Genomic DNA, 24,673 nt, shown 5'->3' with positions numbered 1-24,673 from the left:
TCAAGGGCATCTAGTAACCTCATTTATGAGGGAGAAACACTCATAATTATTTGCCGAGTTGCCTCTTTTCACCACTAGGCTGCCGTTCCCATAGGGCAGTAACCGCCCACTTATCTCTGTGTCCGTGGGTTTAGCCTCCTCCCCTGTTGAGTATAGGAACGAAGGAGTGGCTTTCAGGAGGTCTGAAATGCAAGTCAGAAAGGCCAGGAGATCAATGTCCTTCTTGAAGGAAAAAAGAAACCAAAGAAGCCAGGAACTGGACCTCAGTTCTTGTGCCCATCACCTACAACTCAGCACGGTACTTCCCACACTTGTCCCTTTAGTAAGCCCCCAGAATACAGAGACTGCATCTCTATCTCAGAGCCTGGTCTAGTGCTAGGAATATAATAACCGTCATAAAAATTGATGGAATGAAAGTTTCTTGTAAGCCAAGAGGAAACAGACCAGTTCTGATGGAGGCTTCTCCTACGGTTGGTTTCAGGCCATGTCGCTGAGGCTTGGTCTTGGTAATACTGATCTTAGCTGTTCATAGACATTCCCTTCCACACTTCATCCAGTTCTGAAAGGGCTAGATACCAGTTAAGTGTCTGCCCTGCATAAAAGATTTGTCTACAGCTACCTATGAATTCTTGTTTAATTTTCACTCATAAAATGCTTCTGGACATCTCTGTGTCTGAGGGTGCCACGTCATTATATCAAATCCCATGAATATATCCAGAAAGGTTAATGTTTATTTATGTGGCTGGGTTCCACCCTAAGGAGGCAACCTCTAGCTAAGTGTTCAAGAGAACAGTTGCTGATTTATTAAGACAAATAGAAGCATTAATGACACAAAATCAGTTGAAAGGGAAATCAAGTGATGGAGTGTTTTCCTGACCAAGACATACTCTCTTTTGCACTAAATATTCAAAAGGCAGTTAAGTTGGCATCAATTCACTGTAACTATTTATTTCTTGAAGTCAGATTTTATATATTCTTACCCATCTTTACAGATTTTCTGTTAAAAAAATGTTTTTCTCAGAGATGTGTTTCTGGAGAACAATGAGAATGATAGAGTTTTCGATTATGCAGAATCATTTTCATATTTTAACAAAGAGATCCAGAGTTTAAATTGGAGTCAGCCCTAGAGGGAGCTACGTCAATAAACAAATAGTCCTTGATGCCTTTAAGGGTCCTGAAAATGTTTCATGCACTAGCTGGCAAGCAAACATGACCAGCTCTTTTCCTTTAATTTAAAGCCATTTATCCACTGGCGGGTTTGATATTTGGGCTGAGAGTGAACTGAAAGCCTGCCAGCCAGTGATGCTCATTAATTCAGAGCTTTCCTGCAGAACCTCATTCCTGTTTTTTTGTAGCACGGGCTCCCAGGATTTCCTGCCAAGTGGGACATGGCCTTGTACCCGCACCTGCAGGCTTCTCAGAGAAGCTTGTTTTTCCCAGTGAGGTGTCACACCACGATCAGCCCAACTGTAGCACAACAGACTTTAAGCATGTAAAGTTTTCACTTTTCTTGGATCAGAGGTTCGGCTCTCAGATTTAGTACTTGAATTGAATAGCTGTGCAAGAAAGAAGCTGATGTGAACATCATGCACTTAGTTTCTATCTCACTGCATTTATTTAAAGAATGTGTTTGAGAACCTGTCATACACCAGGCACAGTTCTAAATGGTGAGGATACAGACAGTAAGGAAAACAGACCATGTGCCTGCCTTCATAAAGCTTACATCATTTGTGGAGAAAGACAGACCATAAATAAGTATAACTTCAGATGGTGAACTGTGCTATGAAGAAGATAAAACAGAGTAATGAGGTAAAGAGAAGGAAGTGTCTCTGAAGATGTGATATTGGAGCAGTGACCTGAGTGTTGAAGAGAAGCCAGCTGTGCAGGAATCTGGGGGAAAAACACTCCATGCAGAGGGAAAACGCAAAGGTTCTGTGGCTAGAACAAATTTGGAAGATCTGGGTGTTTGTGAAATAGAAAATAATAATAAGTTATTATTATCTAAATCTATTATGTAAGTATAATATTTATATTATTTAAATGATATACATTATATAATATATAATTAATATACTGTTATAATGTGTTATTGCAATGTAAACATGTATTACATATATGTAATGTGTGAGCAGCATCATGCAGTGGGGAGGGCAGGGGGAGTGTTCCCCCTGGAGTGAGTAAAATGATGAGGTTAAGTAACCATACATGATAAGCTTTTATACAATGTCTTTATCTCTCCACTCAATTTAGAATCTCTAGTACATGTGCATTACTTGGAATGCCAGGTATAAGGCAACAGCTGTTTATTCATTTCATATTTATTCAATACTTACTTTGTGCCACATGGAAGGCTAGAATAGGGATCAACAAACTTTTTCTGTAAAGACTATGAGAGTGAATATTTTAGGCATTGTAGGCCACATAGGCTGTCTCTCACATACTGTTTTGTTCTTACCATGCTCTAAAAATGTAGAAACCGCTCTTAGCGTTAGGCCTGTACACAAACAGGCTGCAGGTTAGGTTTCACCTGTGGGCTATAATTTGCCAACTCCTGGACTTAAGATGAACAAGACATGTCCCTACCTTTAAAATGTTCTAAATCTAGTAGGGAAGAAGATAAGAAATTATAATACAAAGTGAAAGAGATGACTTCACAGCAGAATGAGAGGAAGAGAACTTCCTGTATTGTTACAAGGAAGGGCACTTAACCCTATATTGGAAAACCAAAACATGCTTCCTACAGGAAGTGCCATCTAAGGTCATGAGTAGAAGATGACCAGGTCAAGAGGGGAAAGTGAATATTCCAGGTTGAAAGCCAGCACTGGCAAAAGCCTGGAAACAAAAAAGATCACAGGACAAATTCTGGAAACTGCAGATCTCTTCACTGTCTTTAAAACCAAGAGCTAGAAACTCAAATTTCTATAGAGGCCAGATGGGTACAAATCATAGAGTACATAAAGCAGGCTATGGAAGGAGCCACAGCTCAGCAAAAACACTGCTGATCTTGGTGCCAGTGGCGGGGACACAGTAGGAGGTGATGGAGACAGTGCCCTATGGGGCAGCTGGTGCTTAGCTTCTGCCAACTGGCGATGTGGCCCAATGTTAGCAAATCTGATTTTTCAGAAGACAGAAGAAGATGTTGATATCTTCAATAGTTTTGAAGTTTAAATATCTTTGAAATATTCCATATTGACACTTGCCTGTAGTCCCAAATAGTTGGGAGAATTAAGTGGGAGGATCACTTGAGCCCAGGAGTCTGAGGCTGCAGTGAGCTGTAATCATGCCACTGCACTCCAGTCTGGGTGACAAAAAGAGACCCTGTTTCCAAAAATTTATATATACATATATAAAATATATACTTTTTCCCAAAGATTGGTGATGCATTTGTATTCATTTTAACCAGTGTGAAGGTAAATATTTTGTAGGTCTTAAAAAACATGTCTGCATGCCAACTTTGGCCCCCTGGCCTTTGGTTTGCAGGCTCTGGGCTTCATCAAAAAGGGCCAGAGATGAGACTAAAGAGTCAGTCAGGATCATGTATACCGGCAGGAGAGGGGAGGGAAGGGGAGGGGAGGGGAAGGGAGGGGAGGAGGAAGAAGAAGAAGAAAGAAGAAAAAGAGGCAGCAGAAGAGGAAGAAGGAGGAGGAAGACCAGAGGAGGAGGAGAAAAGAAAAAGGGAAAACTGGCCACATCTCAGAGCTCAGGTATAATTTGGTGCTATGGTGCATTTTTTTTTTTTGAGACGGAGTCTCGCTCTGTCCTCCAGGCTGGAGTGTGGAGTGCAGTGGTGCGATCTCGACTCACTGCAAGTTCCGCCTCCCGGGTTCACGCCATTCTCCTGCCTCAGCCTCCCCAGTAGCTGGGACTACAGGCGCCAGCCACCATGCCCGGCTAATTTTTTTTTTTTTTTTTTTTTTGTATTTTGTAGTAGAGACGGGTTTCACCGTGTTAGCCACGATGGTCTCAATCTCCTGACCTCGTGATCTGCCTGCCTTGGCCTCCCAAAGTGCTGGGATGACAGGCGTGAGCCACCACGCCCGGTCGCATTATGTGTTTTTTAAGGGAGAGGTCATGTGGATCAGCTAAGCTGTGAAAGTTGGACTTGTTTTTTTCAAGAAATGAGTCTGTTTATTTATTCCTTCATTAGCAAATATTTACTGCACACCAACCATGCACCAGCTCCCTTCTAGGCATTTAGTGTATATCAGTGAACAAAGCAGACAATCATCCTTGCCCTCAAAGAATTTCTGTTCCAGGGAGTAAGAGGTCGTAGAGTAAAACAAAATCATCAAACGTAAATACACAAATCAATGTTTTAGGAGATCATAGGTTCCATAGGGGAAATAAGGGAGGGCATGAGAGATAGAGAGGAGGTGGAGAGAAACATGTAGTTACAACTTTGAGTAGACGAGTCAGAGCAGGCCTCCTGGAGAACAGAATTGCAGATGAGGCAGTAGGCCATGCAGATGTCTGAATCAGAATTACAGCAGAGGGAACAGCCAGAAGGCCCTGAGGACGGAGTGTGCCTGGTGTGTTAGAAGACCTACTAGGAGACCCTGTAGCCAGAGGATGAACGGGAGAAAGCCGTAATAGCAGCAGTAACAGTGGAAGATAGAAAAGATAGTATTGGCTAACTCCTGCAGCTGTTTGCATATCCGTGGGAAGAAGAAAACCTCCAGCACCCACAAAAGCCTCTCTATGAAGATGCTGTCTCCAGCAACTGTTCCAAGGAGGCTATCAGCTTCCAGGCAGGCCCCAGGGCACTCTAGCCTGAGCCTGACACCTCGGAATCCTAGATTCCTAGACCAGTCAGTGGTCCTCAGACTACGGAAGGTATATCTCTAGGGGTTGGTGGAGACTTTTTAAGAGATACCTGGACATGGATGAGCTTAAAGGAATCATCACCCAACACTCAGCCTCTGTGTAATCTGTACTAGAGCTGATCTGCCAAAGAATGACACCCTTCCTCACCAACCCTTTGTCCACTTGACAAAAGAAAGGTAAAGAGCATGCCCATCCTATTCTCACTACGAGGCATTGTCGAGGGTATAAAAGCCTCCAGAGAGCCCAGCAGGGGAAAGTCCCCCAGTGAGTCACTGCAGCATCAGATCCTTGGGGCTCTCGGCTTTCCTGCTTACTTACTTTCCTGTTGGGGTGCAGGAGTATTAGGCACACAGCCTCCATGGGATGTTTTGAATTAGGTAAGAGTAGAGAGCAGTAGTGAGTAATAACAATTTTCGTTTAAAGACTTTGCCTCTCCTGTCCCCAGGCTATTGTCATTGCTCTTAAGGGAGAATCTTCTTAGAGCAAAGTAGACAATGCAGGCAGACAGAGGGAATTTTACAACCCGCCTCTTCCACATATTTAAACAAAGGCAATCACCTGACAAGGTGGATGCTTTGCAGCTACACCTCCACCTGCCAGCCACCATGCTTTCCATGAACTCCACCGTGTTACTTGGTACAGATTAAGGAATAAGCTTTTGTGGAGAGGAGAATATTCACAAGGCCTGAGCCAGTAAGGGAAGAGGAGCCAGGCTCCCAGGTTCCTGTGGGTGGTGGCCTGGGGATTCACTGGTCACGCAGCCCATGTCTACCCTCCAGGGGAGGAGCTGTGCCTGGAACTGGGTCATTTTATAGAGCAGCCGTAAGAAAGCAGCCTTGCCCATGGGGGACAGGTTGTTTGGGGCTTGGCATTTGGCTCTGATGTGCCAGTTGTTTACTGGGGTTGTCTGGCCTGCAAGCTGGCCGGCACCTGGGGCCTTGTAAAGTCCAGCCCTGCCTATCAGGGAAGGAAGCCACCAATCCCTATACCTCCCCAGGGACTAAATAGCAGGGACAGGGAATCCCCTCCTTTTCTTTGCTCATTTCCAATTTCTCCTTCCCAATAAAGCTCCTAAACCCATACCATGGGACACTGTGGAATTTGTCTAGAGCCCTGTACATTGGAAGTGGTGACCCCAAGGGACTCAACAGTCCCTTGCAGATGAACACTGCAGAGAGAAACCCTGCATGCTGAGGTTATGGCCTTTTGGAAAGAGCAGAATAGATGAAGTAGGTTACTCCAGGGTGGGACGCGTTCCCCGTGGAGTAAAAGATGTCACTGGGATAGCAATCAGGCTTGGCTGGACCACTTCGAATGGAGCATGACATTGGAAGAATAAATGATCAAGTGGCTTTCGTGTCTAAAAGTCAACACAGCCCTGGAGGGAAAGTCATTCAGCACTAGGGGATGGTGGCTGGGGGCTGCGTAGTCTGTCCGAAGGCACCAATATCCTCCCACCCACCTATGTGTCATAGGTCTCTAGGAATCCCCTCCAAGATTGCTAGCAGGGTTGCGGCAGCCTGACACCTTAGAAATCACCAAGGAGTTTCAGGAGGCCTGGTATAGATAGGATGTAACAACACTTTAAAAAATTAGGGTTCCCTGTCCCTCGGTTAAACCATCACCGCAGGAGGAATGGCTGGATGCAGATGTGAGTTTGCATCCAAAGAGTCAAGTAAATCTGCAAGCAGGCAGGCAATAGGGAGGGGTGACCCAGAGCTGCTATAGAGCATGTGACTGGACTGATCCCAGGAGGAGTGGGGGACACTCGTGCCTTCTGGAGATAGGTGTCTGGGAGCAAAGAGTTCTCCAAGATGCTGAATCCTCTGGGAGACAGTCTGCCAAGTAGGATGAATCCCTTTCTAGAATGGAGGGGTGGGAGGAAGAATTAGTTCTGGGCTTTGGGCCAAGTTCATGGGGAGTTGACCAGTCACTGAGTCCCAAATGGGACTCAGAAAGTTCAGATTGAAGTGAACAGAGTTAGATGGGATAGGAAAATTAAAGCAATTGTTGAGGAAAGAAAATATTCAGAAAATATTCAAGGAGCAGGAGGAAATCATGTAGGAAATCAGGGTGAGGAGTTTCTGGAGGGGAAGACCCACCTCTCCCTAGAGGTCAGGGTCCATCCTCCACAACCCCCTTGCTCAGAGCTGCTCACAGATATTGTTGACAGCATCTGGCGCCACCCCCATCAGGTACCAAGAGTTCTCTCCCCTGCTCTGAGTCCGCTCAGGCATGGGGCACTGGGGCTTCCCCATCACCTTCATCCAAGGGAGGCATTACACCAAAAATCAGAGGAACCCCAGATATTCAAACGTTCAGCATTTTTCACCTCCTATTAGCCAAAGAGAAAACTATAGCATAACTTCCAGACTGATTCATTTTTAGCAATTGGATATTGCTCTCTTTCACTTGCCATATAAGGAAACTTTGATCATGCTGTTTCATAAAATTGATGGGAGTTATTTCTCATCTTTATATTTGACTTTTGTTTAACTATTCTCCAAAGCAGAAAAACAATGTTTGATACATGCACGTATCCATATTTAGCAGACCTAGTTTACAAAAGTCCTTTGACATATATATAACAGTGGCCTATACAAATTCAGAGCAGAGGCACTGCATATGGATTTATGATCTTGTTCTTATTAACATTGTGAAACGGATAAATCACATTAGTGCGGCATCATTTTAATCTTGACTTGACTGATTTTATCATCTATCCTACAAGATGGGTTCCATAATTTTTTGCCAGTAGTATTTATAGTAGTCCTTGAAATGCTTATTAACGTGTTTGGGTGAATTGAAAAAGCAATGTCAGATTTTTATCTTAAGAGAAAATAAGAATTATTTGTCTGATTGGTTTTACAGGGAGGATTGACTTTGCCAAGTAGATTATATGGAAGTTATTTTTCACATATTTAATAAACCAAATCTATAGTTCCAGGATTTTGTTGAGAATACATTCAAAGCACATGATAACAGAAAAGCACTATATAAAAGTAGAAGGAAATTAATAACATATTGATCTTTTCCAACAATTAAAAAAATACATCTGATTAAACAAGGTGCCTCTAAGAAAAAGAATAGCTGGGATTATTAACAGTTAATTGACAGTATTGTAAAAGCCTTTTTTGTATACGTCCCAGGAATTGAAATAGGGAATCAGGCTCTAATGAATGAACAACAGATCCTTTTCCATGTCAGGCAGTTCCCAACTCTTTGCTCTTAACAAAATTAAAAATAATCTTGATTATAAATTAGTGTATAATTTTTGACAAATAACTCAAAAGGTAGTCAAACGATCAAGTGATGGTGATATAGCAAATTTCCATTTCTGTGTACTTTTTATGTGAACGTATTTTCTCAGTGCTTACATCTATAAAAAAAGAGTAGTGATAATACAGATGTTGGACTCTGCTTCATTGCATAAATGTTATATTCATACAGAAATATATGAAATAATTAGGAAAATGTCTCATCATCTCATTAACACATGTATTTCCAATGAAAATTACGTATATTTAATACAGTCATGTATCAACGCCAAGGATATGTCCTGAGAAAGGCATTGTTGGTTGATTTTGTTGTTGTACGAACATCACAGAGTGTAGTTACACAAACCTAGATGTATGGCCTACTTCACACCTAGGCTATATGGTACAGCCTATTTCTTCTAGGCTACCAACCTCTACTGCATATTAGTGTACTGAATACTGCATGCGATTGCAACATACTGGTAAATTTTTGTATATCTAAACATTGAAAAGGTACAGTAAAATTACAGTATGAAAGATTTTTAAACAGTACACTTCTCTAGAGCACTTCCCATGAATGGAGTTCGCAGGACTGGGAGTTGCTCTGGGTCAATCAATGAGTCATTGGTGAATGTGAAGGTCTAGGACATTTCTGCACACTGCTGCAGAATTTATAAACATTGTGCATTTAGACTTTATTTTAAAATATGTGTTTTCTTCAAAAATAAATGAACCTAAGCACACTGTAACACTTTTACTTTATGAACTTTTTCATTTTTTCAACTTTTTGACCCTTTTGTAATAACACTTAGTGTAAAACACACATTGTACAGCTCTACAAAACATTTTTCTTTTTTTTAGACAGAGTCTCCTCTGTCACCCAGGCTGGAGAGTACAGTGTTGTGATCTCACCTCACTGCAACCTCCACCTTCTGGATTCAAGCGATTCTCCTGCCTCAGCCTCCCAAGTAGCTGGGATTACAGTTGCGTGCCACCATGCCCAGCTGATTTTTGCATTTTTAGTAGAGATGGGGTTTTGCCAAGTTGTCCAGGATGGTCTCGAACTCCTGACCTCAGGTGATCCACCCACCTTGGCCTCCCAAAGTGCTGGGATTACAGGGGGGAGTCACCGACCCAGCCAAAACATTTTCTTTCTTCATGTTCTTATTCTATAAGCTTTTTTAATTTTTAAAAATATTTTTAAGTTTTTTTACTTTTAAACATTTTTTGTTAGAAACTAAGACACAAACGCATGTTAGTTTACCTAGTCTACACCAGGCCAGGATCATCAGTATCACTGTCTCCCACCTCCGTATTTTATCCCACTGGAAGGTCTCCAGGAGCAATAACATGCATGGAGCTGCGTCATCTCTTGTGATAACAATGATTTCTTCTGGAATCCCTCCTGAAGGACCTGCCTAAGGCTGTTTTACATTTAACTTTTTTAAAAATTCTACTTATTACTCTTTCTACTTAAAATTGCACTCCAAAATAGCAATAGAAAGTATAGTATAATACATACATAAGCCAGTAACATAGTTGTTTATTATTATTATCAAGTATTATGTACTGTACATAACTGTATGTGCTTTACTTTTGTTTTTTTTTTTGTTTTTTTTTTTTTTTTTTTTTTTGGAGACGGAGTCTTGCTCTGTTGCCCAGGCTGGAGTGCAGTGGCACAATCTCGGCTCACTGCAACCTCCGCCTCCCGGGTTCAAGCAATTCTCCTGCTTCACTCTCCCGAGTAGTTGGGACTACAGGTACATGCTGCCACACCCAACTAATTTTTTGTATTTTTAGTAGAGATGGGATTTCACCATGTTGCCCGGGCTGGTCTCAAACTCCTGAGCTCAGGCAATCTGCCCGCCTTGGCCTCCCAAAGTGCTAGGATTACAGGTGTGAGCCACCGTGCCCAGCCTGTGCTTTAGTTTTATACATCTGGCAGTGCAGTGGATTTGTCAAAACCAGCATCATCACAAACATGTGAGTAATGCATTGCACTACAACACTGAGATGGTTATTTCACTAGGTGATAGGAACTTTTTGACTCCATTATAATTCTATGAGACCACAGTTGTATAAGCAGTCCGTCAATGCCTAAAATGTCATTATACAATGCATGATTCTAAAAATTAATATACATTTTTATTTTTGACCAACTATGTATCAATAATAATTATCATTACAATCTATTACAGAAGACTTTTTTTAGCCCTTAAAGCCTTATGGTCACAGAAAAGAAAACAAATTTTAAAATTTGAATTTATAAGGCATAATCTTATTGCGATAAGTATGATAGAGTGATCAATAAAAAGTTTTTGAGCATAAAATACACGTGCATTAATATAAAATCCTGTGGGAAAAGTGGAATATAAAATCATAGATAAAGGGAAAATTTAAAATGTTGAATAAAAAGAGTTTATTTGTAGATTTCTTAAGTGGATGAAGGGGGTCTCATATGAGTATGGCATTTAAATTCCATTGGATACTTTTTTTAATTTTAAATTCTCTCTTTAAAACTACCAATTTTTATGATGTATTGGAAATCATATCCTTTGCAACTATTTGAATAGAAGATGTAAAATTTTAAATATCAACTTTAAAATGTGCCTTGAATCATAGTTTTTCAAAAAGTTGTTAAGAGGTACATAAGCAAAAAATGTTTGAAGGACACTGTCCTACTTAGACCATTAGAACTCGAAAGACCTTAAGAATCAAGTAATCCAGCCCCAGCACATTACCCCCAGCACCATTTTACAGATGAGAAAACTGAGCCCAGGGAGAAACAGAGTGATCTCTTGCTCCCTCAACTCTAAGGCACGTAGCTGGTCAAATCCAGTGTCGGCTGAAAATTCCAGGCTTTGACCTCCCCTCCAGTGCTCATTCCTACGCTATGCTGAAGAGCGACAAATACTCTCACAAGTGGTCAGTACCTATGGCAAATGCCACCCTTGCCACACTTGACTGCCCCCACTCTCTTTTCCATTCCCTCAGCATTTCATGCAGCTCCCTATCCAACCATCACAGAGGGGCAATAGCTTTCGGCTCTTGCTGACATTATCAAAATCACTGAGGCTGCTATGACAGAAAGGACAGCCAGGAGCCTGGAAAGACAATAGGAACAGACAGAGGGAGGAAGATAGGCGTCCGTGAGAGCAGCACCAAATGAGGATACAATCGAGACAGAGAGGAGGACGTTGACTACACCTGCTCCATGCCCAGCCTCACGCAGAGCTGATTGCAGCTTAGCCAAGTGTGGGGCTGGAGGAAGCTAGAGTTTCCTTAGTCATTCAGTCTGTGTCACACTCGGTATCAGTTCTTTGGGTTCAGGAACAAGCACGGAAGCATTTACTGGGGCATGACACTTGGGACCACAAAGACAGTAGGGCAGGAGAAAATGTCCAAGCCTGAATAACTAGAGATCAATGCCTTTAAACTTGCAAAGGGGTATAAATTACACGCATTGATAGCCAAGTCATGATGTTTCAGTCATTATTAAACGACACTTTAGAATCTCAGGTATAAAACTAAGTTGATTGGTCACCATAAAAAGTATGTCGCCCTTGGGCATTAATAGTGTGCTACAATTATATCCTGAATTTTAAGACTTAAGTCTTAAATTGTAAAGAAGATTAATACACTTGGTATTTTTAAGTCAAAAACAACATAAATATAAAATAAAACTTTTTCATAAACTATTTAATAAGTCAAAACAAGCAAGATATTTTAGAATAATATGTTGCTGCTATTTTATTTAAAACATTTATATTCATCAAAGATAAATTCAAAGACTGAAACAAAAAAATGACAGCACCCAAATAACTTTTGCTGACATTTTAAAAATAAAAGTAATAAAAATAAGAGAAGGAAAAAACAAAGTACAGACTGGGAGAAAAGACTTGCAAATCACACATCTGACAAAAGACTTCTATCTAGAATACATAAACAATCCTCAAAAAGCAACACTAAGAAATATAGAGTAAGTCTGGAGTTCAGTTAATCATAATGAACTAATGTTGATTTCTTAAGTTTTAACAGATATGCCAAGGCAATGAAATACATTACCAATAGTAGAAACTGGGTGAGAGTTACATGGCAACTCTCTGGACTATTTCTGCAATTTCTCTATAAACGTAAAATTGTTCCAAAATAAAATTTATTTAAAAACTCAACAAAAATAAAATAAACAACCAAATTTTTAAAATAGACAAAAAACTTGAATGGATACTTCACCAAAGAAGAGCTATGGATGACAAGCACATCAAACAATGTTCAGAATATCAGTGAAAATGGAGTAAAGACCTCTGAAAATTATTTCCTCCCTAAAAGCCGCAAGACCACAGGCAAAATTTGTCTACATCAAGATTTTAGGACTTGGGTTATTAACTAGAGGCTTGCAACAATCTGAAGAATATTTATTTTATTTTTTTAAAAAAAGAGAGATGGATCTCAGTAAAAACAGTGAACTTTATGGTATTTAACTTGCCTTCTAGCGAACCACCACCCCACTATCCCAGTTCCATAGTTCCCTTGGAAATCATCAGCCTGAAACCACAGCTTTGTGGATTAAACAGCACACTTTTAAACAAAGCATGGGTCAAATAAGTCTCAAAATAAATTTTAAAATGTGTTTCACTAAATGAGGATGAAAATAGAACTTACCGAAATGTGTGTGATGCAGTGAAAGCAGTGCTTAGGATAACATTCATGGCATTGAATGCATATACTGGAAAGGAAGAAAAATCTAAAATCAGTAATCTGAGCTTCCACTTTAAAACTAGAGAAAGAAGAGCAATATGAGCCTGAAGCAAGCAGAAGAAAGTAAATGATAGAAATTAGAGCAGGAATCAATGAAATTAGAAACCATGATCAATGATCATGCAGAAAATGCCAATAGAAAAATTAATAAAACCAAGTCTGGTTCTTCAGAAGATGAGTAAAATTGACAAACCTCTAGCTAGGCTAACCAACATAAAATGAGAGAACACATAAATTATTAATATCAAAAATGAAAGAGAACTCGTTGCTTCTTATCCCAGGGATATTAAAAGGATAATAAAGGAATATTATGAGCAACCCTATACCCACACATTTAATAGCAAAGAGGAAATGCAACAATCCCTTGAAACACACAAACAGACAAACACACAAAAAGAAATATATGATCTTAATGGGCTTATATCTATTTTTAAAATACAATCAATAATTAATCTTCCAAGCTAGAAAGCACCAGGCCAATATGGTTTCACTGCTGAGTCTTACTAAATATTCAGGGAAGAAATAGTACTATTTCTCTACAATCACTTCAGAAGCAGAGGAAACACTTTCTAACTCTTTTTACGAGACCAGTGTTACCCTAATAGCAAAACCAGACAAAAACATTACCTGAAGAAATAATGCAAATGGTTATCTCTCATGAACACAGATACAAAAACCCTCAGCAAAATATGAGCAAATTGAAACAACAATGTATAAAAGTAGTTATATGCCATGACCAAGGAGATTTATTTGAAGTATGCAAGGGTAGCTCAACATTCAAAAATTTATTACTGTAACCCATTATATCAATGGATGGGGAGAAGAAAAATCTAAGGAAGAAAAAATCACACGATCAAATCAATACATGCAGGAAAAAAAAATTGACAAAATCCAACACCCTTTTATGATTTAAAACTCTCAGCAAACTTGGAATAAAGGAGAACTTTCTCAACTTCATTAAAATATCTACAGAAAACATTATATTCAATGATGAGAAACTAGATGTTTTTCCCCTAAGTGCAGGAATAGAACAAGCAGTCCTCCCTTACTCCTATTCAAGATCATACCGGAAGTCCTAGCTAATAAAATAAGGCAAGAAAAGACAAGAAAGTATATGAACATTGGAAAAGAAAAAACAGAACTGTATATCACTTATGACATGATCATGTAGAAAATGCCAAAGAATTGACAAAAAAAAAACCCTCCTAAAACTAATAAGCCATAATAACAAGGTTACAGGCTATAAGGCAAGCAAAAAAGTATCCATCGCTTTCAGTAAAAACAATTTTTATCAGTAAAAAAAATTGGAATTTGAAATTAAAAACACAATACTATTTATATTAACATCAAAAAAGGCATGCGTACACAAAATCTTAGGTATAAAAGGCATCGTAAAACAACCCACAGTTAACATCATACATACTTAATGGTAACAGACTGGATGTTTTCCCTCCTAAGATCAGGAAAAAGGTAAGGATGTCTACCCTACATCACTTCTATTCAACATTGTACTAGGGGTTCCACCCAGGACAAATAAGCAAGAAAAAGAAATAAAAGGCATCCAGACTGAAAAAGAATAAGTAAAACTATTGTTATTTGCATATGACAAATTATATATTAAAAATCCTAGAGAATTCATGCAAAAAAACTAACAAATGAGTTCAGTGAAGTTGTAGGATACAAGATCAATATACAAAAATTAATTGTTTTTTCATATACTTGCAATGAACAATGCAAATGAAGTGATTTTGCAATGAAAAATGCAAAAATTAAGTTTGTGAAAAACTTACATTCTAAAACCATAATACATTATTGAAAAACATTAAAGAAAACATAAAGAAATGAAGAGGCATTCAATATAACGCTATCAAATCGATCTCCAGATTCAAGGCAATTCCAATCAGAATCCCAGCTGACTTTGTAATAGAAATTGACAAGCTCATTCTAAATGTCTTACGGAATTGTGAATAACCTGGAATATACAGAACAATTTTGAGAAAGAAGAACACTGTAGGAGGACTGACAATTTCCAATTTTAAAACTTACTACAAAGCAATAATAATCAAGAGAATGTGGCACACAGATAGACATATGGCTCAATAAAGTAGAATTTAGAGTCCAGAAATAAATACCTTAAATAAATATCTTCATCTATAGTCAACACATATTTGACAAGGGTTCCAGGAGTGTTCATTGAGGAAAAAATGGTCTTTCTTTCTTGCCATGGTAAGTCGGACCTGAGCTAAAACTCCATTCATTATTTGGCTTCCATAAGCCCCTACTTTAACTGGACGACCACAGTGACATTTTGGGTCCCCTGAAATCAGCGTCAGCTCAGAGCTAGTGTCCAGTAGTCCCCAAAATGTCTGATCACTTCCCTTCCCCCCCTGCACAGTTACCCTGGTAAAAGGCTGGAGGTCTCCTTGGGGAAGGATGGGAGGAAGATTAACTGCGTAAATTGTTGGTAATGTAACGGGGTCCTTCCTCAAGGGGACCTGGCCTCCCCTTCATTCAAGCGATTGTGGGTCTGGAAATTGATTGAGGGTCTATGATTCTGTTTTTGTCTTTGTTTTTTTATTGTTGTTGTTTGTTTGTTTGTTTGTTTTGAGATGGAGTCTCGCTCTGTCACCCAGGCTGGAGTGCAGTGGCATGATCTCTGCTCACTGTAAGCTCCGCCTCCCGGGTTGACACCATTCTCCTGCCTCAGCCTCCTGAGTAGCTGGGACTATGGCTGCCCGCGACCATGCCCAGCTAAATTTTTTGTGTTTTTAGTAGAGACGGGGTTTTACCATGTTAGCCAGAATGGTCTTGATCTCCTGACCTCGTGATCCACCCGCCTCGGCCTCCCAAAGTGCTGGGATTACAGGTGTGAGCCACTGCTCCCAGCCAATTCTCTATTTTTATAAGTCAAATTCATCTTGTCCATTCAACCTAGAAGTTTTCTCCTTATATACATTAAGTAGGAATGCAGTAGGCTTCCTATCAGTTTCACTTCTAGGAACACCATAATTAATTAGCCGATGCCAGAGCTCTACATGAATCAGATTATCCTGATTGTCGCTTTGTCTCTACTGTCCATTATGGTAGCTATGCCCACTTTGCCTTTGATGGTTGAGTGCCACCACTTGGCCCTTGCCACCTCGGTATCCAATTATTCCCATTGTATTTAAATATTGTAGTTGAGTGACTGTGGTTCCCACTGTTAGATCTGACATACAGAGAAAAGAAATTAACAGGGCTCTTCAAAGATGCAGGTGCTTCCCTCACAAATCTTTTTTGCAAGGCACTGGTAAAGGGTATATTTTCTAGACCCTCTCAGATGGGATGAGTAGGTCTAAAGTGACAAATCCACTCCACCATCCCAATCTCACTAAGTCCTTGGATCCCTTCCTCTACATTAAACCAAGGGATACCAGGCATTTCCAGCTCACTCACAGCAGGCCATCTTTTAATCCATATTTCAGCTAACCAAGCAAATAAACTATTATAACTTTTTTTAACTCCCTGAGCTGCAATATTAAATGCAGAGTCTCTACTTAGTGGGCCCAAATCAATAAATTCAGCCTGATCCAACTCTATGTTCCTTCCACCATTATCTCATGCCCTTAATATCCATTCCCATGCCTGTTCTCCAGATTTCTGTTTAGTCTAGTTATAGGTCTAGAAGCTAACAGGGGTTTTGGGAGTGGCTTCTGAGGAGAATAAACATTATTTCGCCTGGCAACTGCCTCAGGAGAGGCCATCACTGTTGCCTCAGGTAGTGCAGGGCTTATCTCCTGAGACAGAGATGGAAAGGCTGATGGCAGCATGGGTCAGGGAGGGGATGTTGCCACTACTGGGAATGGGAAAGCCATTCCTTCTGGCAAAAGAAGGTTCATCAGAGTTTACAAACTCAGTGTCCCCAGCCTCACCAGGGTCCTCCCACACATCCCCATTCCAAGTTGCAGGGTCTCATTCTTTTCCAGTCATTGTCCTCACTTTAACAGTAGACACCTGGCGAAGCTGTGCATGCATCTTTCATTGCAGGTCAGCCTCTCACGTGATAACAGCTGGTGTCTGTTTCTCCACAATTTCATCTCTTTATCCACAAGAGATAAGACTCTCTCTCAGGGCAATCTCAGCAGATTTGGGGCTCAGTATCTGCTTCTGAAGCTGGAAGACAGAATCCCTGGGTTCATCATTTCCTTTCATCACGTTGTCCACTGAATTTTGGAGCAACCAACCAGTTTCATTATGTTCCTTGGTTCTCCACATATGGTTAAAGGTATTATGTATAGAGTCACTAAACTCCTTGCCTCTCACAAGCAGTGAATCAGAAGTGTGAAATACATTTATTTTGCATAACTCTCAAAACAGTTCACTCAAAGTTCTATCAGTGTTCTCCATAGTATTAGAAATACAGTCCTTGAGGAATCGCCACACTGTCTTCCTCAAGGATCTAGAACTAGAAATATCATTTGGCCCAGCCATCCCATTACTGGGTATATACCCAAAGGATTATAAATCATGCTGCTATAAAGACACATGCACACATATGTTTATTGTGGCACTATTCACAATAGCAAAGATGTGGAACCAACCCAAATGTCCACCAATGACAGACTGGATTTAGAAAATGTGGCACATATACACCATGGAATACTATGCAGCCATAAAAAAGGATGAGTTCATGTCCTTTGTAGGGACATGGATGCAGCTGGAAACCATCATTCTCAGCAAACTATCGCAAGAACAGAAAACCAAACACCGCATGTTCTCACTTATAGGTGGGAATTGAACAATGAGAACACCTGGACACAGGAAGGGGAACATCACACACTGGGGCCTGTTGCGGGGTGGGGGGAGTGGGGAGGGACAGCATTAGGAGATATACCTAATGTAAGTGACGAGTTAATGGGTTCAGCACACCAACATGGCACATGTATACATATGTAACAAACCTGCATGTTGTGCACATGTACCCTAGAACATAAAGTATTAAAAAAAAAAAAAAAAGTAGAGTCCTTAGCATTTTGGGGTCTAATCATATTAAGCAGCCAATTCCAAAAACCCCAAAACCAATGAAAGAACTCCATCCTTAATATTCTGTTCCTCTGGAACCACTCCTGGTACCAAAATCTGTATTAGGGTTCTCTTAGAGGGACAGAACTAATAAGATATGTATGTTTATTAAGTATTAACTTACACGATCATAAATTCCCAAAATAGGCTGTCTGCTAGCTGAGGAGCAAGGAGAGCCAGTCTGAGTCCCAAAAACTGAAGAACTTGGGAGTCCAATGTTCAAGGTCAGGAAGCATCTAGCATGGGAGAAAGATGTAGACTGGGAGGCTAGGCCTGTCTCTCCTTTTCACATTTTTCCACTTGATTTATATTCGCTGGCAGCTGACTAGATTGTGCCCACCAGATTAAGGATGGTTCTGCCTTCCCCAGCACACTGACTCAAATGTTAATCTCTTTTGGCAACACCCACACAGACACACCCAGGATCAATACTTTGTATCCTTCAATCCAATCAAGTTGACACTCAGTATTAATTAACCGCCACATACTGTCATGTTTTTCAGTAATTTTTATTTATTTATTTATTAAGTGCTTTAAACATATTCAATTTATAATTTCAGATAGCTTATTACATTTCCATTTATTAGACATTTATTCTACTATTAGTTTTATCTGCTGATACTCTCTTGTGAGATAATTCACTTTCTTATGCAGGCCTGTGATATTTTAATTGTGAGCTTAACTCCTATGGAACTACTGTGAAAAGTTTTCTTATTTTCATATTTGCTTCTGCCAGGGCCCCAGGAGTTTCAATATCTCCACATCAGTTTGTATAATTTCTCCCCTTATGTTTTCTGCACCATATGTGTTATACACATATGTAGATTCAATACCCACACAAGCTGTTGGCTTGGATTTCACCTTCTTATGAGTGAATTGTCCTTCACCCCCTGCCCAGCCTTGAGCATAATATTTCACCTTTCATACGTCCCTGTCATAGTACGGTGCCTGAAACTGAACAGACTATTTCCAACAGAGTTAGCCAATGAAGAAAAAGACTAATCACCTCCCATACTGATACTATACTCCCATTAGTTAAGCCTAATATGCAACCTAATAAAAAGCAGGTGGGTTTCTCATTGCAATTATTCTGGAGAGTAATCATTTTTTAATAAAAATTATGCAGCAAATCTTGTAATTTTGGAAACTAGAAGGGACCAAAGGTTATCAGATAATCTCTGCTGTTTATAGCTAAAGAATTAAGCAGTTTGCTAAAAGACACACAACTATTGCAGTTGGAAAGAATAGTTTAGTCAGGTTTCCTACCTCACAATCCTGGGTTGCTTCCATTTAACGAGTTTCCCCTCTAAATTGTGTCTCTTCCATGGAGATATAAAGAGAAATGCTGAAAACACACACACATGCGCGCGTGTGCACGCGCACACACACACAAAGAAGTCTCGGTGTTCTCCTTTAACTAGCCTAGAAATATACGAGAAAACTCCTCTTCTTGTTTAAAGCATGCACAAATATGGAAAGAAGATTTAAGAAAAGCACTGATGGTCTCACTGAGAAAAGAGAATTGATTCTTGATTCAAAATAAAACTCAATATTCCATTTAAGTTAATGCCTGGATTTTGTGTCAGCTGCCTAGACTTGATTTTTCCATTCATCATAAAGATTATTTGGACCGTATGTTTTGGACTACCCATTTCTGTTTCTCTCATTCTTCCCTCCAGATGCTGTGCCCCATGATGTATTTCTAAGACTAGGTATGGTATGTCAGAAAGGGAGCGGGCAGTACCCCTGCCACAGTGGGTGTTTGTGTTTTTGTGCTATGAATCTTATCCTATATGGACAACAGAGGATGTTAAAAACACTTTCCCACCCTCCCTCCCTTCCCCCTTCTTCCCTTCTTTCTTCCCTTGCTTTTGTCCTTCCTTCCTTCCTTTTCTTCCTTCTCTTCCTTCCTTTCTTCCTCTTTCCTTTTGTTCTTAACACAGTGTGTAACTTCATTCTCTTTACAAAAGACTGAAGCAATACAAAATTACTGTATCTAGTGTAAAATGTGATATTCCCTTCCAAACACTCTTACTGTCCTCCAGAAATAGCAATCATTCGCAGTTTGGTGGGTTTCCTGTTCTATAGTCTTCTTTTCAATTCATTTTCATGCATGCATATGTAAATACAAATAAATTTTTATAAAATGGAATCAGACTCTAAACATTGTCCTGAAATCTGTTTTCTTAATAGTATGTCTGAAATTGCACTGAATAATTTGACATTAGCCTACCTCTTTTTCAAGTGTTACATTGTTACAATAGCTAATACTTTTGTGGAGGTAACTATGTTAAGGATCTATTCTAAGTGATTTACATTATTAAATAAATTCTCCAATAACCCTAGGAGGTTAATAAAACTATTATGTTTATTTTATTGAGGAATAAATTAAGGAAATTTCATAATATTGTTAATTTTCTCAAAAACACAGCAAATTACTTGTGGAGATGAGATCCAATCCCAGATAGTCTGACATCAGAATGCATGCTTTTAACTACTAGGCTTCAATACTCCTTTGTGATGTAAATGTTCAATAACGTATCTAAACAGTTCCCTATTAAAGAAACTTTAGATTGCTTCTCATTTTTCACCATTATGAACAATGCTGTAATTAGCATCCTCATACATGGAATCAAGCCTATCAATCTTTTCGTTCACAGCTTCTGAGTTTGTGTCTTGTGTGGGAAGGCCTCTCGAGTCCTAGGTTATAAATAATCCTTTTTCATTTTGTTTCTGTAACTTTTATGGTTTGACTTTATTCACTTCACACTTGAGTCCCTCTGGAATTTATTTTGATATATGGCATTAGTTAGATGTCTAATTTGATTATCTTACATATGGATAGCCAATTGTCCCAACATCATTTTTGATGTCTATCTTTTTTGTTGTTGTTGTTGTTGAGAAAATATTTCCCTAGAAAATCTTTTAAGATTTTAAAACAGCTTACGTTGGCACATTAAAATCTACCCATACTTAATCAACTGTAGAGAAATATAAATACAAAATGGCTCATTAAACATACAGGAAAAATCTAGTTTATAGGATGGGGAAAACAAGGAGAGAAACCAGGGATTTTTTCCCCATGACAAATGCATTTTTTCCCCATGACAAATGCATTGAATAAATAATTCACTCTTCCAAGACTAAACCAGGAAGAAGTTGAATTCCTGAATAGACCAATAGCAGGCTCTGAAATTGAGGCAATAATTAATAGCCTACTAAGTTTCAGTTAGACAGGGGGAATAAATTCAAGAGCTCCATTTACAATATGCTGACTCGACTCTGTTAATCACAAGGTATTGCATTCTTGAAAATCACCAAGGGAGTAAATTTAAGTGTTCTCACCACAAATAAATGACAAGCATGTGAAGTAAGCTCTATGTTAATAGCTTGATTTAGCCATTCCACAATGTACACTTATTTCAAACAACATATAGCACACAATAAATATATATAATTTTTAATCTGTCAACTTTTTAAATTAATCAAAATTTTTTAAAAAGAAGAAAACAATGACTACTGGATTTTCAGAGCTTTTTGATCATTCCCTCTAATACCTAGAAGAGCTAATACCCCTCTAACTGAGTCTTATAATTCAATGGTTTACATCCCTGGCTGTACATTGGAATCCCCTAGGGAACTACCTCCAGAGATTCTGACTTAATTGTTTGCAGGTGGGACCTGGGTAGTTATTTTTAAAACGTCTCTAGGTGATTTTAATGTGTAGCCAGGGTTGAGAACCACTGTGCACATTCTTCTCAATAGTATTGTCTCCATATTCACCCTTCAGAAACTTTTAAATGGCTTTTGAATATTAAAAGGAAGATTTGAGAATATAAAACACCCTCTTTTCACATGTGTAAGCAAAAATAGAATGCTTAGGAATGGAAAATGCTAACATTCATAATAAAACTGCCTAACAAGTGAATTAAGAATGAATATACAAAAATGAGCTTTTGAGGAAAGCAGTCATAAACAAAGATCCTAGAAGTTATATATTTGAATTATTATGTCCTTTAAAAGTTGTTATTTCATGAAGATAAGCTGTAAACCTATTTTAATGATGATGAAATTATAAAAAAATAAATTTATTAGAGAGAAATTGCCCCTTGTGCCTGAGAGAGATTCATTAAAATGTCTCAAGTGGTCAAAAAGTTTTATCTTTGGTTGAGGATTTAACCTCCAGAATCAATAACATACCACTTTAAAGCATGTCGGGTGAATTGGTAGTTAACCGAGTGGGTGCTCTCATTGTGGGGTTAGGCCCAGTGTCTCCAAGGGGGTCCTGCTAAATACCATAGTCCTTCAGGAAGCGGCATTCTGCCTGGCATGAGGCACAAACTAGTGCTTGAATTTAAATCAAGTGTTAATATTATAGCAGATTACCATACATGGTCTTGAAGGTCATTACCAAAGAAGAGATGAGGAATGGTTGGAGCAATGATGGCCCCATTGGAGTAAGGGCACGCCTTCCCAGATGGGCAGTGTTTGTACAATATGTTTGTTACAAAGGTCATTTCCGTCTTTTCTAAAGATGTTTGAATCAAAAGGGAGTTAGTTATGGCAAAGTTATGATGGTTCTACAAGAAGATGATGGTGATGTCTTTGGAGTCTTCATGGGGAGGCATCCATTACAGTGAACTGCCAAAATGTAGGTCTGACTTATGGCTATGTGGGCTCAAAACCACAATTCCAGCATGCTGAGAATGGGTCTGAGTCTCAAGGCTGGACTCCCATTAGCCAAGATTATAAGAATGATATACAACACTGGAATGCCAAGTAGTTATATTACAAAGAGAAGTATAACCATGGTAGGGCCCAGAGGGCTCTGATAGTTATGACCAGCACGTTTTCTCCCAGAAAGCAAACCTAGTTGGGAAATTGAATCACCATCAGAAGACAGTTTGCTAAGCAGGAGCTCAAGATCAGGTGGAGGAGTTAAGGCCTCAGTGGCATTCAGTTGGGATAGCCTAAAGGCTTCTCACCATAGAGAGAGCCCTTCAGTGGGAATGCAACAAAGTCCAAAAGCCAGGATTCCCCCTTCTCCCCTGTTTTGGGGTGGAAATGGCCTCTCTGCCTGTCTTTTAATTTGTATTTCCATGACTGACCAACCTCTTTTCTAACTGACATATTCCTTCTTTATCTACGTTAATACATTCAATAATATTATATATAGTCTTTCAAGCATTAAATCCAGTCTTTCTTTTTCAAATGATTTTGCACTGTTTTGTTCTGGTCCATTATGAATTAACCTTAAAGTTTAAGTTTTACTTTCCTGTTTTTCAAGTTTATGAAGTTCTGTAGATATACCTAGCCCATTATGTTCTGACAACACTTTAGTCTTCCACATAATAAAAAATTCAGAAGGAGTTTATTGATTCATTTATTCAACAAATATTAATTGTGCCAGGTACTTTTCTTAATGCTCTCAATTCAGTGGTAAACAAAACAGATAAGGTCCAAAACTTCATGTGGTTTACATTCTAGCTGAAAGACAGAAAACAAATGAGGGAATAGTTACATAAACTAATTTCATATAGAAATAAAGAGAAAAGAAAAGTAAAATTAGGAAAACTCCTATTAAAACGTTCATTTGCAAATAAGAGAAGATTGTCACCTCTGGGAGACTTTAAAGTATATCTTGCGTGGTCCCAAAATGACTCAAAATATCATTGTCAAAATAGAAAAATGAAAGGGAAGGTCCCCCTCAAAAGAATACAGAGCAATATGAGATCAGGGTCTTTGGAAATTCATGTACTCATGATGATGAGAAAAGGACCTGTGTGGTTCTGCAGTCCCAAAAATCTATGCCAGTGAATTTTCTCCCTGCCAGCGCTGCTTGTATTTCTGACAGTTTCCTCAGGATCTATGACCTTAAATGACGCATGGAGAAGCAGGAAAATGGAATTACTTCTTTCTGCCATACCTGCATTTAAGGTCTAGCAGCAATGTCCCAGATTTTTTTTTTTTTTTTTTTTTTTTGAGACGGAGTCTCGCTCTGCCGCCCAGGCTGGAGTGCAATGGCCGGATCTCAGCTCACTGCAAGCCCCGCCTCCTAGGTTTATGCCATTCTCCTGCCCCAGCCTCCCGAGTAGCTGGGACTACAGGCGCCCGCCACGTCGCCCGGCTAGTTTTTTGTATTTTTTAGTAGAGACGGGGTTTCACCGTGTTAGCCAGGATGGTCTCGATCTCCTGACCTCGTGATCTGCCCGTCTAGGCCTCCCAAAGTGCTGGGACTACAGGCTTGAGCCACCGCGCCCGGCCAACGTCCCAGATTTTTACTTTGGGTTTTGCAAAAGTAGTATCTCACCATAAGGGGTGAACAAGAATGAAGGCAAAAATTACCTGAGTGCCTGAAAATAGACCCACCATATTTAGCCTAAAACATTGGAAAGTAGCAGCCAGAAGTAATTATAATCATTATAGCATGTATCATTTATTGAATATCCACTATGTCTTACATACTAAAGAGGCATTTTGCATATTTTACCCAAATAAATTCTAAGATTCAGTATGACCTGATCTCCAGGCAAAGTCACATTCAAAGAAATAAAATCTAGTAGTCAAAAGAAATTTAAAAATAGTTCTTTACTTTCATTTTGAAATAAGCCTCTCTTTTTTATTATTATTATACTTTAAGTTCTAGGGTACATGTGCATAGCGTGCAGGTTTGTTACAATATGTATACTTGTGCCATATTGGTGTGCTGCACCCATCAACTCGTCAGCACCCATCAATTCATCATTTATATCAGGTATAACTCCCAATGCAAT

At 39.3% G+C, this 24,673-nt stretch overlaps 1 pseudogene; it reads right to left on the bottom strand.

Annotated features, from left to right (window-relative positions):
• The window catches only part of LOC105509263, a 72,873-nt pseudogene continuing 48,200 nt past the window's right edge, over positions 1–24,673 (bottom strand).

This window comes from Colobus angolensis, unplaced genomic scaffold, assembly GCF_000951035.1.
Source record: "Colobus angolensis palliatus isolate OR3802 unplaced genomic scaffold, Cang.pa_1.0 Scaffold172, whole genome shotgun sequence".
Taxonomy (NCBI): Eukaryota; Metazoa; Chordata; class Mammalia; order Primates; family Cercopithecidae; genus Colobus; species Colobus angolensis.
Note: the sequence above shows the minus strand (reverse complement) of the source record. Positions and strands in the feature narration are given on the sequence as shown.